The sequence below is a fragment of the Miscanthus floridulus genome, unplaced genomic scaffold (assembly GCF_019320115.1).
Source record: "Miscanthus floridulus cultivar M001 unplaced genomic scaffold, ASM1932011v1 os_1023_1, whole genome shotgun sequence".
Classification (NCBI taxonomy): domain Eukaryota; kingdom Viridiplantae; phylum Streptophyta; class Magnoliopsida; order Poales; family Poaceae; genus Miscanthus; species Miscanthus floridulus.
Genome location: NW_027097476.1, coordinates 11,082 through 28,742, shown reverse-complemented (window position 1 = coordinate 28,742; position 17,661 = coordinate 11,082).

The window sequence follows — 17,661 nt, the reverse complement described above, 5'->3', positions numbered from 1 at the left end:
TGAATATATCTGAGTGAATTTTTGATAGCTTAGAGAGGCACTCATGCATGCATAGAAATTTACTGTCTAGTATCTATCGATAGTAAATTCATTAATATAAAAGAAGACACATGTGATGTAAATTTCTCCTGGCATAGTAACTTTTTTATGTAAAGGACACGTGAAAGCACAGTAATGTAAATCCTTCTACCGTAGTAACTTTTTGCATGCAAAATATACCTACAGTTTAAATTGTCCTAGCATGCATGGCCATTTATTTTTTCAGCTACTTCATTGAATGCGTTCACCTGCTTTATCTATCCACTACTGAATGCACGAAGGAAGACTGGTTGTGATGCACTTCATCTGAGTCGTGGAATTTTGATCTAACGCATGAGCTAAATAGAACGTACGTAGACACCCTGAGAGGCCGCCGATTCGGCGCACCATATATCTTTAATGTAAACACTAGGCCTTTCAGAAGAAGTCTCAAAAGTACTTATAGGTAGGCAGGTTAGTAGTTTAGTGGTGAAACATTGGGGCAAAGGAGAAAGAGATTTTAGTTGCTATTCATGTCATAAAGTTAAGACCTGTCTGAAACACAGGAAATTCTCCGGGACATGTTACAAATCATTCGGAAATACTACAGGATTCCCACATTCCAAACAAAGGTTTGAGGTAGTTACTATCTTGAGTCAAACATACAGTATATGTCTTTCTCTCTGTTCTTCAAACCAAACAATGACTGGATTATCTTGAGGGAAAAGCACCTCGGACATGCTGGTAGCTCACTTACGTCTCATCTTTAGTGAAAATTGCGCTAGTACCTTCTGCGGATCCATGTGCTCCAATAATAGGTCGAACACATTCAGCAGATACTCCATCCCAAATGCGCACAGAACCGTCTTTATAAGAAGTTACATACCTATGCAATCTAATGCTTGTGAATCAGAAGGAAAGAGAAAAGCTACCTGGTTAATCGGAGAACTAGAATCCTGTGCATTTGCTGATAAGTAGCATGTAAAAGTATTTATATCATATAAATGAGGAACTGGGTGATCAGTCCCTACAAATAACTTTATCAGTGTCACTTGCTTCCATGATTTTCATCAACATATGAAAATGAGTTTTTTTAAAAAAAAATTACATATTTGAATGAAAATATTTGACTATATGAAAGAAGAGAATTCCATAAGATATGCTTGCAGTATTTTTCAAATGCCCAAGAGATAGAAACTGTTGATCCAGGAACGAAATCCAAATTCTTGAGCCCAAAATCAAATTGTTTTGGTGAAATGATTAAATTACTTTACAAATAACAACAGAAAACATGTTAAGAACTTATGATGTATAAAAATCAGAGCAAATCAAACTGATATAAGAAATCAAGAATCAGTTAATAACAGCAGAACTATAAATCAAATTTAAATTTAGTGAAAAGATCATAGTACCTGCTAAAAAGGTATTCCCCACAAGGATGAAAACATACAGATCTAACATTATGAGTATCCTGTCAAGCATTAACAAATAAGCCTGGTTAAATGCAATGAACACACCATTTTACATGATATATAGATAGATTGGTTTGCTAGAATTTACAACCTGAATAACTTTGAACGCTTTCCTCGCATTGATTTATGAGAAATCAAAGAATCTGTTGACCAAATTTTTTCATGTACAAAACAATAACACAGATAGCAATTAATACCACAAAAAATTCCTAAAAAATAAAAATCATGCTTAATCCCAGTATGAGCACTTCAAATAGACAATTTAACAGCACGGAGTGTAGACATCAGGGATAAGCATACTTTATTGTGTTGTCTTTTGCAGCTGATATCAGTATTGGACTCTCAGGATGAAAATCCAGATCATTGATGGCCTGCAACAAATCCATCATGTTTACGAGCACAATAGAAATTCGAGCGATGGAAAATAAAGTAAGCAACTAGTGAAAAATGGAAAAATATGTTGTTTATTAAAAAATTGAATACTGGCAGGTGGATTTGATCTACCCATGTATTTCAATGATATGCAGCTCTATTTGGGCTGGCACAAATCACAGCAAACAAAGAAAAAGCTGTGTTAGCATAAATCAAAGGAAGAATTTTTTTTCTATGAAAGGACAAGGACAAAAATATACTTTGTGCTGACATAAATCGCAATTAACAAAGTTCAAGATGTGTTAGCATAAATTATAAGAAATATTTTTTCTATGAAAGGACAAAGACAAAATGTGCTTTGTGCCAGCACAAAACACAAGTAACAAAGTCCAAGATGTCTTAGACAAATAACAAGAAATAATTTTTTTCTATGAAATGACAACGACAAAAATTTGGTATGTGCCGGCACAAATTAGAAAAGGTGTCGTCGGTGTTTCGAGTCGTCACCAACAAGTAAATTTCTAAAATTGCGCGTCTAGCCCGGATGGTGTGCTAAGAGGACACAAGATTTGATGTGACCACGCCAGCATCGGCCACCTCACCGACCTCATCGGCGACCTCTCCGACCACCTCATCGACCTCGTCGACCTCATCGGTGACCTCTCCGACCACCTCACCGACCTCGTCTACCTCATCGGCGACCTCTCCGACCACCTCACCGACCTCGTCGACCTCACCAGCTGTTTCTCCGACCACGACACCATTCCAAGTCCCTACTGGACCAATCAATCGTAGCCGCACCAAAAAGATACAACAAGAGGTGCACGTGCTACTTTGTGAATTTTAATTAAACATTAATAGTAATTTTGAGCTATCTAAGTCGTGCATGTTGTTATTATTCAGGTTCTCCGAGGGGGAAGACAAGGATACATCAAGGATGGATCAGAAAGAAGAGCTACGTTCGAGTCAACCCAGCATGATAGAACCATCCAAATGAAATAGTCATATCTTTTGTCTCCCAAAGGCTATGAAGGTGAATGAGCACTTGTTAGAAAGATCTTGAAGCCTAGTTTCCAATGCTGTCATGCCCAACCAGTTTGGAGTATCCAGCATGGCGTCCGACCAGTTTTAGTGAAGACTGCTTCGAAGCTTAATAGTCTGCATGAAGCTAAAGATCCCATGCAAAACTGTACCATTCTACAATAATTCATGGTGCATAGCATACATGGTTGGAAAGATGATGAAGTTAGTTTTCCAACGCATCCAACGGTTCGTCTTTTGGACTTCCCAAGAAGGAGTTATGACCAAAATATTGAAGACTATACAGAAGCTCAGAAGACGCGCGGAAACTAAAGACCACCTCGTAAAAGCTCTAGCCAGTTGACCTTCCACCTCCCAACATGGTTTCTTCAGTTCACATCTATCTTAGAGACTTCTCATAGTATAAATACCACCTCTAGACTACTAGAAAAGTACTTTTGATGATTTGATAATTCAAGTGATATTGCAGCCAAGCTGCCGAGTGCTTACTCAAACTTTTGTTCTTCCTTATTCTTCTTGGACTTGTGAAGAGATTCCTCTGGGATCCACTAGTTCGTGCTTTGTAGGTTCCAGTACGGCTGCTCCACCTTGTGTGGATTAGCTCCGGTTGTGGTTCAACGGTCATTCGGAGATCGAGTCGAAGTCTTCGTGGTTTTGGTGTTTCTCTCCCCGTCGCTTGGTCGCCTCCAACCTTGGCCAGTTATAAAGCTAGTTATTCCATTGTTCTTTAGCAAGTTACCATTTTATCCTCGCTGCCTTGTTGCAAGTTATCTTGATCGGGACCTACTGTCATGAAGATCGGGCCAATTTCTATACTGAAATAGTTCAGTACCTATCATCTGGTATCAAAGCTTCGGTTTGACACGGTAGGTCTTGCCGTCGTCCACATCGTTATCCTTGATTAATCTACTTCATATATTTGTGTTTATTCATATCCTATAGTCCAAAACCACACAAAAAAATACCTATAACCATTTCGCGGTACTGTTACATTGTGTATTGTGATCATCGAGTTGCTAGTCACCACCGTTTATATATAAATTGAGTTGTTTCATTCACCGCTGTCAATGTTATAAAAAAATAGATCAAAAAAAGGAAAGATTAGTTTCAAAAAAAGAGAAGTGAAAAGAAGTTGAAGGATCGGTGTTGCGATGTACTGCTGAAAATTTCAGTTTACATATTTTGAGTTGGTGGTAATCTTGTTAGCAGCAACGCCGTTTCTTTGAGCACATCAAACCACTCGGTTGGTAGTACCATAGCCCTCCTTGTTAGCCACCTATAGCTCCACCAAAAACCTGAACCAGGATGTTCGATTCGTAATCCTTACGACCTCTCTACCACCTCCGTTGAAGCTGCCACACCAGCACCGTCATGGTCTTTGAGATCAGGAAAGAACTTGGGTAAGTAAGAGGTGAGATTATGTGTTTCCACAAATTTACCTATTCCACTTTTTTTTCTTGCAACTGGTCTAACATGGTAGGATCCAATTCGAGTGTTCATGGTGGGAACCATGGAGATGAAGAACCCCCTGCTGCACGGGCGGAGCTACGCCAAATGGCCAACTCGCTCTTAGAAGCGATGGAGAGGATGTTCAACGAACGTCTCCCTACAGCGGGTGGTCGAGGTCCACAACATCAACATGAAGACAATCACTATGAAGAATTTGGTGATGAAAATTCTAGTTTGGGTGCTGGATTTCATGGCCGCGACGACAATGGTCAAGGTGGTCAGGGTGGAAGGCGTCGTGCTGATTTTGATCAGCGCGGTGGTGGATGGCGTGCTGAATTTGATCATCAGCGTGGAGGAAGACATGGACATGATCGTCGTGTACATTTTGATGATGAAGATGAGGTTCATGATGAGTATGAGGAGGGATTTGATGATAATGAAAATCCTTTTGGTCACCATGGGCATTTTGGATAGCCACATGAACATCGTCGTGGTGCTGGTCATGATGGGGAAAATTATCATGGTCGTCGCAATAGAGATGATCTGGATAGCATTGCTCGTGTAAAGTTAAGTGTCCCAAAATTTTCAAGGAAAGAAAATGCTGATGCTTATCTTGAATGGGAGGAGCAATGTGATCAGATTTTTAGAGTGCATAATCTTTCTGATTAGAGGCATGTCAACCTTTCTTCTGTTGAGTTTTCGCGTTACGCTCTCACATGGTGGAACCAAGTTCAAGAAAATCAACGTGTGTTGGGACATGATCATATCAACACATGGGCTGAGATGAAGAGAGTGATGAGAAGACGCTTTGTGCCATCAAGCTATCAGCGTAACCTCCGCAATAGGTTACAAACATTGAGACAAGGATCAAAATCTATTGATGGCTACTTCAAGGATATGGAGTTACTCTTGGTGAGATCTGGAATTAGAGAAGATGAAGAGTAAAAAATGGCAAGATTTTTGAATGGTCTCAATGAAGAAATTTCAGGTTTTGTTGAAATATTTCCATATCATAATTTGCAAGACCTTGTTGATCAATCTATGCGCATCAAGAGGAAAATTCAGCAAGAGGGATGAAGAAGGTCTTATGGGAGCCAATCAATTTTAGCCCCATGGCGTCGGCAGCAGCCCGGTACCTCTATTGGTGGGGGAAGATCACAAGGAGTTGCTACTAGGCCTTCTCCATCCATTGGTGCTGCAAAGACAACGGTTTCTACTGCTTCTTCACCTGTAATTCAGCAAGAACAGCGACATCCTGCTGCAAGCATAGCAACCCCTTCTATTGCATCAGCTGCTACTTCTTCTTCCCATACTCGAGGCATTGTTTGTCACAAATGCCAAGGTTGAGGACATATTGCTGCTCAATGTCCTAGTCGAAGGACCATGATTATAAATGAGCAAGGTGAATGGGAATCTGAAAGTGAACCTAAGGAAGAAGCTCCAATATATGATGAAGAAATTATGCAAGATGAAGGTGATGAAATTCAACCTGATGATGGAGACAATAATTGCTTCATTTCTCACCGAGTGCTTAGTGTTACTGCTGTCCAAGAAGAGAATAATCAGCGGCACAATCTTTTTCACACCCGGGGCATGATCAAGGACAAGTTGTGCCAAATCATTATTGACAATGGCAGCTGCAATAATATTGCAAGTCGAGAATTAGTTGAAAGATTGGAATTGAAACAATGGCGCCACCCTTCTCCATACAAGATGCAATGGTTAAATGATTGTGGTGCGCTGCGTGTAACAAACATTGTGACCATTCCCTTCTCCATTGGGTGGTACAATGTTCATGTGGAATGTGATGTGGTGCCTATGCAATCATGCCAGCTGCTGCTAGGGAGGCCATGGTTATTTGATCGTGATGTTTAGATCTTTGGAAGAACCAACAAGTTGTCTTTCATGTACAAAGGAGAGCGAATTTCTTTGCTTCCTTTAACACTAGAGGAAATTTTGAACGATGATCTTAAGAAGAAACAGCGAGAGAGCGAGAACCACCTACGAGTGACCCACAAAAATAGTGAGGGAGAGATTCCAAAGCCAAATAAAACCCCACAGCCTCAAAGAACCAAGACACCGAGAAAAGAGGGTTTAGTTATGATGGCTAGGAAAGGGGATCTAAAAGAATTGAGTGAACCCAATGCCATGTTCTTCATACTCCTGTACAAGGACACTCTTCTTTCTACTAACAACTTACCCTATACCCTGCCAAGTGTTGTCTTTGATGTGTTACAAGAATATGAGGATGTCTTTCCGGATGAAGTGCCACCAGGACTACCACCTAAGAGAGGAATCGAACATCAAATTGATCTTGTGACCGGTGCTTCACTCCCAAACCGTGCTGCCTACCTCACCAACCCAAAAGAAACCAAGGAGATTTAGCAACAAGTGGAAGAATTGATGAGAAAAGGCTACGTATAAGAAAGTCTGTCACCTTGTGCTGTTCCTGTCCTTTTAGTTCCTAAGAAAGATGGGTCTTGGCGGATGTGTATGGATTGCCGAGCAATAAATAACATTACCATAAGGTATAGACACCCCATCCCTCGGCTAGATGATATGCTTGATGAACTTAGTGGTGCTATCATATTCACTAAAATTGATTTAAGAAGTGGATACCACCAGATTCGTATGAAAGAAGGAGATGAATGGAAAACAGCTTTTAAAACAAAATTTGGGTTGTATGAATGGTTGGTAATGCCTTTTGGGTTAACCAATGCACCAAGTACATTTATGAGATTAATGAATCATGTGCTTAGAGCTTTCATTGGCAAGTTTGTTATCGTTTACTTTGATGACATCTTAATTTACAGCAAGTCTCTTGATGAACATGTCGAACATATCCAATGTGTGCTTGCTGTCCTACGTGAACAGAAATTGTATGCTAACCTTGAGAAGTGCACCTTTTGCACCGACAAGGTAGCCTTTCTTGAATTTGTTGTTACAGGACAAGGAGTGGAGGTAGATGAAGAAAAGATCAAGGCTGTATGGGACAAGGCGCCTCCACAGAATGTGAGCCAAGTAAGAAGCTTCCTTGGACTTACTAGTTTCTATCGGCGGTTCGTGAAGGATTTCAGCACTATTGCTGCACCAATCAATGAGCTGACAAAGAAAGAAGTGCTTTTCAAGTGGGGAGAAGCACAATAGAAGGCATTTGAAGAATTGAAGATGAAGTTAACAACAGCCCCAGTTCTTGCACTCCTAGATTTTGGTAAGTCATTTGAAATAGAATGTGATGCAAGTGGAGTTGGGATTGGAGGTGTGCTCATGCAAGGACGAAGGCCAATTGCATACTTCAGTGAAAATCTAAGTGGTCCAACTCTAAATTATTTAGTTTATGATAAAGAATTATATGCTCTTGTTCGAAGTTTGGAAACTTGGCAACATTACCTTTTTCCTAAAGAATTTGTGATATATTCAGATCATGCATCATTGAAACACCTTAAAGGACAACTAAAACTGAATAGAAGGCATGCAAAATGGTGTGAATTCATTGAATCATTTCCCTATATTGTCAAGTACAAGAAAGGAAAAGAGAATGTTGTAGCAGATGCTTTGTCTCGACGTCACACTTTGCTAACCCAACTTGACGCTAAAATTCTTGGATTAGAAAGCATAAAAGATTTATATACAACTGATTCATATTTTGCTGAACCATATTCCAAGTGCCGAGATGGCAAAGGATGGAAAAAATTTCATGTGCATAATGGGTTTTTGTTTCGAGCTAACAAACTTTGTATTCTAGATTGCTCTGTTCGAATTTTACTTGTGCAAGAAGCCCACGCAGGAGGACTCATGGGCCATTTCGGCACCAAGAAGACAAAACAAGTCCTTACCGACCACTTCTTTTGGCCAAAGATGAGAAGAGAAGTGGAGAGACATGTTCTTCGCTACGAATCATGCCACAAAGCTAAGTCTCGTATGAACCCTCATGGATTATACACTCCTCTGCCTATCCCTAGTGTGCCTTGGGAAGATATCTCTATGGATTTTGTTCTTGGTTTACCTCAAACAAAGCGGGGAAGGGATTCCATCTTTGTTGTGGTTGATCGTTTTAGCAAAATGGCACATTTTATCCCATGCCACAAGAGTGATGATGCTTCACATATCGCTGAATTATTTTTCAAAGAAATTATACGACTACATGGAGTGCCACAAACCATTGTTTCTGATCGTGACACCAAATTTTTTAGTTACTTTTGGAAAACTTTGTTGGGAAAACTTGGAACACGGTTACTGTTCTCTACGACATGTCATCCACAAACGGATGGACAAACTGAAGTTGTGAACCGTACTCTATCAATGCTACTACGAGCTATCCTCAAGAAGAACTTGAAACTTTGGGAAGAAAGTTTGCCACATGTCAAGTTTGCATACAACAGGGCAGTACACTCGACCACTAAAATTTGTCCATTTGAAATTGTATATGGGTTCAAACCCACTGCTCCCATAGATCTTTTGCCTCTACCTATGCAGGAACGTATAAACTTTGATGCAAGCAAGCGAGCCAAGTTTGTCAAGAACCTTCATGATAGAGCTCGGACAAACATTGAAAAGATGACCAGGATGTATGAGAAGCATGCCAATAATGATCGAAGGAAGGTGTTATTTGAACTAGGACACTTGGTTTGGGTGCATCTACACAAGGACAGATTTCCTGAACAACGCAAAAGCAAGTTGCAAGCTCGAGCTGATGGTCCATTCAAAGTGCTATGCAAGATCAACGACAACGCTTATGAAATTGATCTGCCTAGTACTTATGGTGTGAGCACCAGTTTTAATGTGGCCGACCTCTCTCCATTCTTTGGATTGGAAGAGTCGAGGACAACTCTTTTCCAAGGGGGAGGATGATGTGACCACACCTGCGTCGACCACCTCACCGACCTCGTCGACCTCATCGGTGACCTCTTCGACCACCTCATCGACCTCGTCGACCTCATCAGCGACCTCTCTGACCACCTCACTGACCTCGTCTACCTCATCGGCGACCTCTCCGACCACCTCACCGACCTCGTCGACCTCACCAGCTACTTCTCCGACCACGACACCATTCCAAGTCCCTACTAGACCAATCACTCGTAGTCGCGCCAAAAAGATACAATAAGAGGTGCACATGCTACTTTGTGAATTTCAATTAAACATTAATGGTAATTTCGAGCTACCTAAGTCATGCATGTTGTTATTATTCAGGTTCTCCGAGGGGGAAGACAAGGATACATCAAGGATGGATCATAAAGAAGAGCTACGTTCGAGTCAACCCAGCATGACAGAACCATCTAGATGAAACAGTCATATCTTTTGTCTCCCAAAGGCTATGAAGGTGAATGAGCACTTGTTGGAAAGATCTTGAAGCCTAGTTTCCAATGCTATCATGCCTGACTAGTTTGGAGTATCCAGCATGGCGTCTGACCAGTTTTAGTGAAGACTGCTCTGAAGCTCAATAGTCTGCATGAAGCTAAAGATCCCGTGCAAAACTGTACCATTCTACAATAATTCTTGGTGCATAGCATACATGGTTGGAAAGATGATGAAGTTAGCTTTCCAACGCATCTAATGGTTCATCTTTTGGACTTCCCAAGAAGGAGTTATGACCAAAATGTTGAAGACTATACAGAAGCCCAGAAGACGCGCGGGAACTGAAGACCACCTCATAAAAGCTCTAGCCAGTTGACCTTCCACCTCCCAACATGGTTTCTTCAGTTCACATCTATCTTAGAGACTTCTCATAGTATAAATACCACCTCTAGGCTACTAAAAAAGTACTTTTGATGATTTAATAATTCAAGTGATATTGCAGCCGAGCTACCGAGTGCTTACTCAAACCCTTGTTCTTCCTTGTTCTTCCTGGACTTGTGAAGAGATTCCTCTGGGATCCACTAGTTTGTGCTTTGCGGGTTCTAGTATGGCTGCCCCGCCTTGTGTGGATTAGCTCCAGTTGTGGTTCTGTGGTCGTTCGGAGATCGAGTTGAAGTCTTCGTGGTTTCGGTGTTTCTCTCCCCGTCGCTTGGTCGCCTCCAACCTTGGCTAGGTATAAAGCTAGTTATTCTGCTATTCTTCAGCAAGTTACCCTTTTATCCTCACTGTCTTGTTGCAAGTTATCTTGATCGGGACCTATTGTCGTGAAGATCGGGCCAATTTCCGTACTGAAATAGTTCAGTACCTATCAAGATTTATACTAGTTCAGGCAGAATGTCCCTACGTCCAGTTCGTTGCTGCTGCTCGTGTTACTAGCATTGAAAGTTCATAGTAGGGGTTACAAATCATCAAGAGAGGGACAGGTCCCAAGTCTCTGGTGAGAGGAGTGAACAGGTGCCAAGAGCTCGGTCGCTTCTTGGCTATGTGCTTGTGTGTTCTAATCGGTTCGGGGTTCGATGGGTTCGAGTCTGAATCGATGTGATGTGCTGCGGTGCGTTATGATTTGAGTTGAGTCCCTTTTCATGGGATGCCTTGCTTTCCCTTTTATAGGATAAGGGAAAGCACGGGTTATAGTCAAGGGAAAAGATGAGAATGAGAAGAAGTCCTCCAGGATTGTCGGGTCCTTCTTTTCCTTCACATGGGTCCTACCGACTCTATAGATGTCAATAGGGACAGCTCCACATCGTGGCCCTGTCCATCACTAGCACCTTGTGCAGGTGTCATCTCCCGGTTGTGGTGGTCCACTCTGTCCTGATGGACGTCGTGGTGAATTGACGCACCTATCAGTGCCCATACGAGGGTTTGGCAGAATAGCACCGATATGAACGATGTTATTCCTGATGTGAATCCTCAGGTATTGTCTATCATAGCCATGGGTTATATCGGGGCATGTCGGTCACCTCCCTGATGTCAGAGATTTGACCTAGGCCCATTCGCTTGGACCTAGAGTGGTTGGTGACGGTATGGGTCTCCGTCGGGTGAGATGGATCCCCTAGCCTCAGGGTCAGTCGTGGCGGAGTCCTCCCCTAGAGGCCAAACAAGGCAGAGCGTAAACCCAAGGGTCAGGCGAGGCAGAGCCCATAGTCTCAGGGCCGGGCAAGGTGGAACCAGCCCTCAGAGGTCGAGCGAGGCGGATCTCGTAACCTTGGTGTTGGGCGAGGCAGAGCCCGCCCCTAGAGGTCAAGCGAGGCAAAGTGTAGACCCAAGGGTCGAGCGAGGTGGAGCCCGCAGCCTCGTGGTCAGGTGAGGTGGAGTCCTCCCCTAGAGGCCTGGCAAGGTAGAGCATAGACCCAAGGGTCGGGCGATGTAGAGCCCATCTCCTCAGGGTCGAGCGAGGTGGAGTCCTCCCCCAGAGGCCGGGCAAGGCGGAACCTGCTCTTAGAGGTCAAGCAAGGCTAAGCCTACAGCCTCAGGGTCAAGCGAGGTAGAGTCCCTCTTTTAGAGGCCGGGTGAGGCAGAGCGTAGAACCAAGGGTTGGGTGAGGCAGAGCCCGTGGCCTCGGGGTAGAGCGAGGTGAAGTCCTTCCCCAGAGCCTGAGCGAGGCAGAACCAGCCCTCAGAGGTCGAGCGAGGTGTAGCTTGCATACCTAGGGGTCGGTTGGAGCTGTAGTTGCGCTCTTGACTGCTTGGATGTATCAATGTTGATGGTTATTAGCTCCTCCTCTTTGGGTACCCTAGTATTGGTCTCCGACCATAGCCCCCGAGCCTGTGGAGGAGTAGAATACTCCTTCGGAGGCTTTTCCGATGGGAGGACTTTGAAGGCCTAGGGGCGGTGATTCCCTTTCCTTGAGCCCCGTTCGTAGCTGGGGCCAGATCAAGGATCGGTTCATCTTTGCGATTGTCTTCCCTCAAGCGTTTTTTCGATAAAAACGAAGGGGCCGAGTCATGCCATGATTTTCTTCTAAGGACAAATCATGGCACCAGGTGAGCTATTAATGGGCTAGTCTAAGTGGGGCCCCCAACATCTCATTCGTGGGGATCTGGCTTGGGTCAGCTTGGCGATTGACCCTAGATTCTCAGTGGTCAATCCATATAGTTCTCAAGTCCGTTCGACCAGTCCCGAGGGCTAAGTATCTTTGTCCATAGAAAAACCATAGATCATAACCGGCCAAGACTCGATCGTGGGCTAGGATACCCGCGGTGCTAGCGCGCCTAGGTATCGGCCACTAGTAGGGCCCATCCCTTTCCACCTCTCACCCTAAAGGTGCCTGGAGCAGTTGTTGAACCTATCGATGGGCCGACCTGTGAACTCCTAGGCCTAGCCAGGACATAGAGGTGCTTTTACATCCGTATTCCTCTTACTCGTGACAAGTCGTGGCCCGTCCAGAGAGGCGAAACGTCCAACGAGTTTTCTGAGGGAATGGATAGAGATTGAGTGCACACATCTCGCGGTGAGACGTTGTGGCAGATCATGGTAGGTGCGAAGATCTAGGTAGACGGTTGGTTTCCTCACACCCATTGCTCCTATAAAACCAAAGGGTTCACCCCCCTGGGTTCCATACCTTACATCCTTGCCTCCGTAGCCATGGCCGCTGCCACTAATTTCCTAGGGTCCCCTATCTCTGCATCCCCGCCGCTATCGAGCTCGCATCCACCCGCCCTCATCTCTAATGGATCCCTGATGCCGCTCTGACATCACCTTCTAGAGCATGGAGGGCCTCATTTGTCGTGGTCTTCTCCGCGCATGGACTAATGGGGACGATGGTCCTGATCTTCCATTAGGTTCAAGATAAATAATGATTTGTTCGGAGAGCGACACACCGATCCAACTTCAGATCACAAAGACCCAAACCCTGCAACCTTGGCACCACGTCTCCTCTAGTTATCAACTATGTCACAATCTGGTTGACCTCGCCAAGAAGGCTAATCCCTGCTGTGAATCAAAGAACACAAGCAAGAACAAGATAAAATGCAACTCAATTGAAGTGACAATTGCAGATGAATGGTTAAGCACTCGAAGTTGGGGTCTTGCAAACCGATAACGGCGACTGTTCAATGACAGATTGATCTAAAACAAAACCCAAAACCTAATGTAGGTGGTGGCTACTGATTATATAGCCTAAGGGATGTCCAAGGATCCCTCTTCACGTCCTAAAGGTGTCCCAACACGTTACAAGGCCCAACGGCCCAAAAGACGACGATGCAGCGCCGTGATAGATTCTAGACATCAACTTGTTTTGACGATTCCCATTGATTCTAATGGAATTTTGATGTGGGACCACTTCCATTGGTTTCCTTATGAAATTATCTTTCCATCCATATGTCGATCATCAAAAATGGAGTTCGGATGCGTCCTGGGCGTCTATTTTATTGCAGACTGGTCCTAACGGCCGAGGCAGACTCGAACTCGGATTGGACTGGGCCTCTGGCTTGGCTTGGACGTCCTTGCTGGCCTCCTAAGGTGGTGGCCAAGGAGGAGGATGTCCAAGGCCATCTCTTAGGCATTCTCCATCTTCTTGGGGCGTGCTCCAACTTGGGCCTGGGTCCCAAGGATGTCTAACAAGCCCATGACGACAGTGTAGCTCCTGCCAGAAATAGTGACAGAATATATTGGTAATTTGGAGGCCATGCCGACATGATATTAAGATGGAACCAGATCTATTTGAAAGCTTATCAAATAAGCTTTCCATCAAGTTCTTATTGACCTCGATCGCACTCCAGATTGATGAGTTATGGCCTTCCCAATGAGGCACTGTCGGGCTGCCGACGAACCGAAAGTTCAACTTTGATGAACTTCCATTATGAAACACATTTGAACCTACAATCAAATAGTGACATGTACATGTGGAACCAAGTGAATTATAACCAAAGCCACTATGTAAATGTAGGAACGAGCACACCTTATAATCATTATTCGTATCCAAAGGTGCTATGTCCTCATCACAGACCGTGGCCGAGGAGTGGCTGCTGCCTGGCAAGGAGGATGTGCCATCACCACCTGATGGCTACATGGTGTCATTCGCCCACTTCCATGAGCATGGGTTCGCAACCCCACCCATAGATTTCTTTAGGGGCTATGGCACTACTACAAGATCGAAGTGCAAGATCTCAATCCCAACGGGATCCAACAGATGGCGGCGTTCGTCGCCCTATGCGAGGGGTTCTTGGGGATCAGCCCCCACTTTGATTTGTGGAGGTACTTCTTCGCCATCACCCTCTAGAAGAGAGGGAGAAGAGCGGTAGGCAGGAGATACACATGTCGATGGGATGCGCTGGCATCTAGCTCTAGAATAATCGGGCTAGCGAGTACCTATCAATGTGGTTATCAACATCCAACAAGGGGTGGCACTCATAGTGGTTCTACCTCAAGAATGCCACCGCTACCCCTCTATTGGAGTTCAGTGGGTGCCTGATCGAAGAGGCCCCAGAATTATGGAGGAAGTGGGGCATCCTAGAGAAGGATAAGAAGAAGATCTGGGACCACATCACTGCCATCAAAATCCTCAAGGAGAATGGCTTGAAGGGGTCAGGCATCATCAGGGCTTACCACATAAGGAGGCTAGTGCCGTTGATGATGCGCGGGCTCCCACTATACGCGATGGTGCCCGAGGCGTCATTTGATAGAACATTGCTTGCTGAGGGAGCGCTCCCCCACTCTGAGGTCGCGCAACACATTAAGGAGGTGATGGAGCCTTCGCGGGATGACATGGGTGCCCCCCTTGATTTCGTCTACCCAGTGCCAGGACATCCTCCAATGCAGTTAGAACCAGGCCATGTCGTCTTCGTAAGTTTCTCCTCTTCATACTTCCACTTTAATTGATTTCCTGACCTCTTGATACTAACTTTGAGAGGGACGGAACTAGCTAAGGGACCTCATCTTCATGGATCACCCAATGCTGTTGCTGAGGGATTCATCCATGAGGGTGGTGAATCATGCTGAGGGCGAGCAGCTGAGGAGGGCGAAGGAGGACAAGAGGAAGAAGAAGTAGTGGAAGCTATAGGCGTGAGAGCGAGGGGAGGACACCGATAGTGATGATGATGGCGACGATGATGAGGTAGTCGAAGACATCGAGTGGGATGACCTAGAGAACGAGGATGTGCTGACATGTATCGCTTCATCCTTGTAGGAGTTAGAACCCTTCTCGTTCCATGGAGGGGGCACATCCGGGGAGCCGGTGGAGACAGGTCGTACCGTTGGCCTGCCCTAGGAGCCAGTGGTGGATCTAGGATGAAAATCTAGGGGGGCTTAACTTCACATGGGGACAAAGGCATCAAGCTCAGCTCAATGCTCTAGCATTGTCTTTAACCTTAACTCAACGCTCAAGCTCCTCCTTTCCATCCTCCAATGGTAGAAAAATTTAGGGGGGCTGAGGGGGGCTCCATAGGCTCAGCCATGGTAGGGGGGCTCAAGCCCCCCAGCCCTAGTGGTAGATCCACCCCTGCTAGGAGCCAACAGAGGTAGATGGCTCTATCGCCGTGCTTGAGGTGCCAGCGGAGGTGGGTAGCTCCACCTTCGCACCCTAAGATCTAAGGGGAGCAAGCCCCTCTGCCCAGGAGTAGGGGATGGGCTCGAAACGGCCTTGCCCCGATGATGCGGAGCAGAGGTCAGGGGGTTTGCCCCCCAAACATATTGGCCGCTTGATGGTGCTAAGGTGAGTCATCAGCTCCTCTATTTTCTCCTTTTTTTGGTTGGATTTCATCGTGACTTATGCTTTTTGTCTCTTGCAGCGTCAGGAGGCAGCGTAATCCTTTGGCATTGGCGCCAAAGATGAGCGTCGCCCTTCAAGCGAGGCGGTAGCCATCGGTTGGTGTCGGACCCATTTCGGGCGAGAGCGGCGCTAGTGTGACTATGTCGCCGGCTAGTTAGGTGCCGCCCATGGTGGTGCCCATGCCCTCGATGGGACGGGCGGATGTGGGGGCTCAAGGGATGCCTTTGGAGGTCACTGAACAGCCGGTGATGGTGGTGATACCGCTACCGATGACGGGGTAGATGGGGCTACCAACTGCGGTCGTGGCGCTGACCATGGTGAGCGCGATGCAGCCAGTCAAGACCCCACCAACGTAGGCTAAGGTGGCGGCGGCTGTGATAGGTGGGTCATAGTCGGGCGCTATCATTGCGGTGCCTGAGGAACCAATGTGACCTGCGCCATCGGTGGCCTAGGTGATGACATCTGGCATGGGCCGAATAGAGGGGGACATGGCCAAGGGGTCCCCAAGGGTCGTGGTGCTAGGAGAGGAGCCAACGTCCATACCACTTACCCCTTCCATCACTAGAGGGAGTGTCCCAGTGGGGATGTCACAGTGAGAAGGGTCGGTGGCGATCGGAGCTGGCGGGGAACCAGCCCTGGTCCTGATGTCAGTGGGCAGTGACTCACTTACGTAGGGCGAGCCTCTACTCTAGTGGGTGAGTCTAGAGGATCCGATATCGATGCTCTTCACTCTTGACGACACCGTAGAGAGCATGGAGCCAGAGAGCCCCAACGTGGGGATCGCATCTGTGCTCGAAGCCCTAGACCATGCCCGAGGTGCCTTGTGCGACATTGTCATTCCCTCTGGCCAGGTATTCACTTGATCCTACTTCTCACCCTTTTCTTTCTCTATATGTTTTTTATATTCTAACCATCGTATCCTTTCAGTCCCTTATCGCTCGTAGCCGGGGGAAGTCTCGGTTCCTTCATGAGTAGAAGGTAACCTAGGACCGCCTCATTGAGGAGGCGTGGCTACATGGGGAGGTGACCACTCAGCTTGTTGTCGCCCAGCAAAGGGTGGCCGAGCTAACTCCCCTCGCTGAGGAGGCAGATAGTCTTTGGCCACAGGTGGCCTAGGGCCTCGGCATGCTGACAATGCCGAGAGGGCGTTCAAGGCCATGTTGGTGAGATCGTGGAGGGATGACAAGGAGGCCACCAAGGTCATGAAGGAGCAGGACAAGCTGCTCTAGAAGGACACCAAGACCTAATAGTGGATCCTTGACCTTCTAGCCGAGGTTGAGAAGGAAGTAGAGCTAAAGTTGGAGGTCGAGAAGAAGCTCGCGGCCCTAGAGAAGAGGGCGAGTCTAGATGCCACGGCGATCACCCAGCTATGCAAGGAGTGGGATGAGCTGCTCCAAACCATGGAGAGCCTCTGCTTAGAGCATGGCGTGGCTTGTGAGGAGCATGACTAGGCCCTCTGAGAGCGTGACCAAGCCTGCCAAGAGCGTGACGATGCGCAATAGAAGGTTGACTCCTTCTAGGTCAAGCTCAGAAATGTGACAACCCGAAAGCTAGAGGCCGAGAGCATCTCTACTGGGCTAGCCATGGACCTCACCGAGGCAAGGAGGAATCTTCAAGCGGAGAGCAACGAGCTCGGTATCCTAAGCACCACCCTCAGAGTGGTCTACGATGACCTTGAGGTGGTGCGATCAGAGGGGACTAACTCGCTCGTGGCTCATGCTATTGAGATCATAGCTCAAGTGCGCC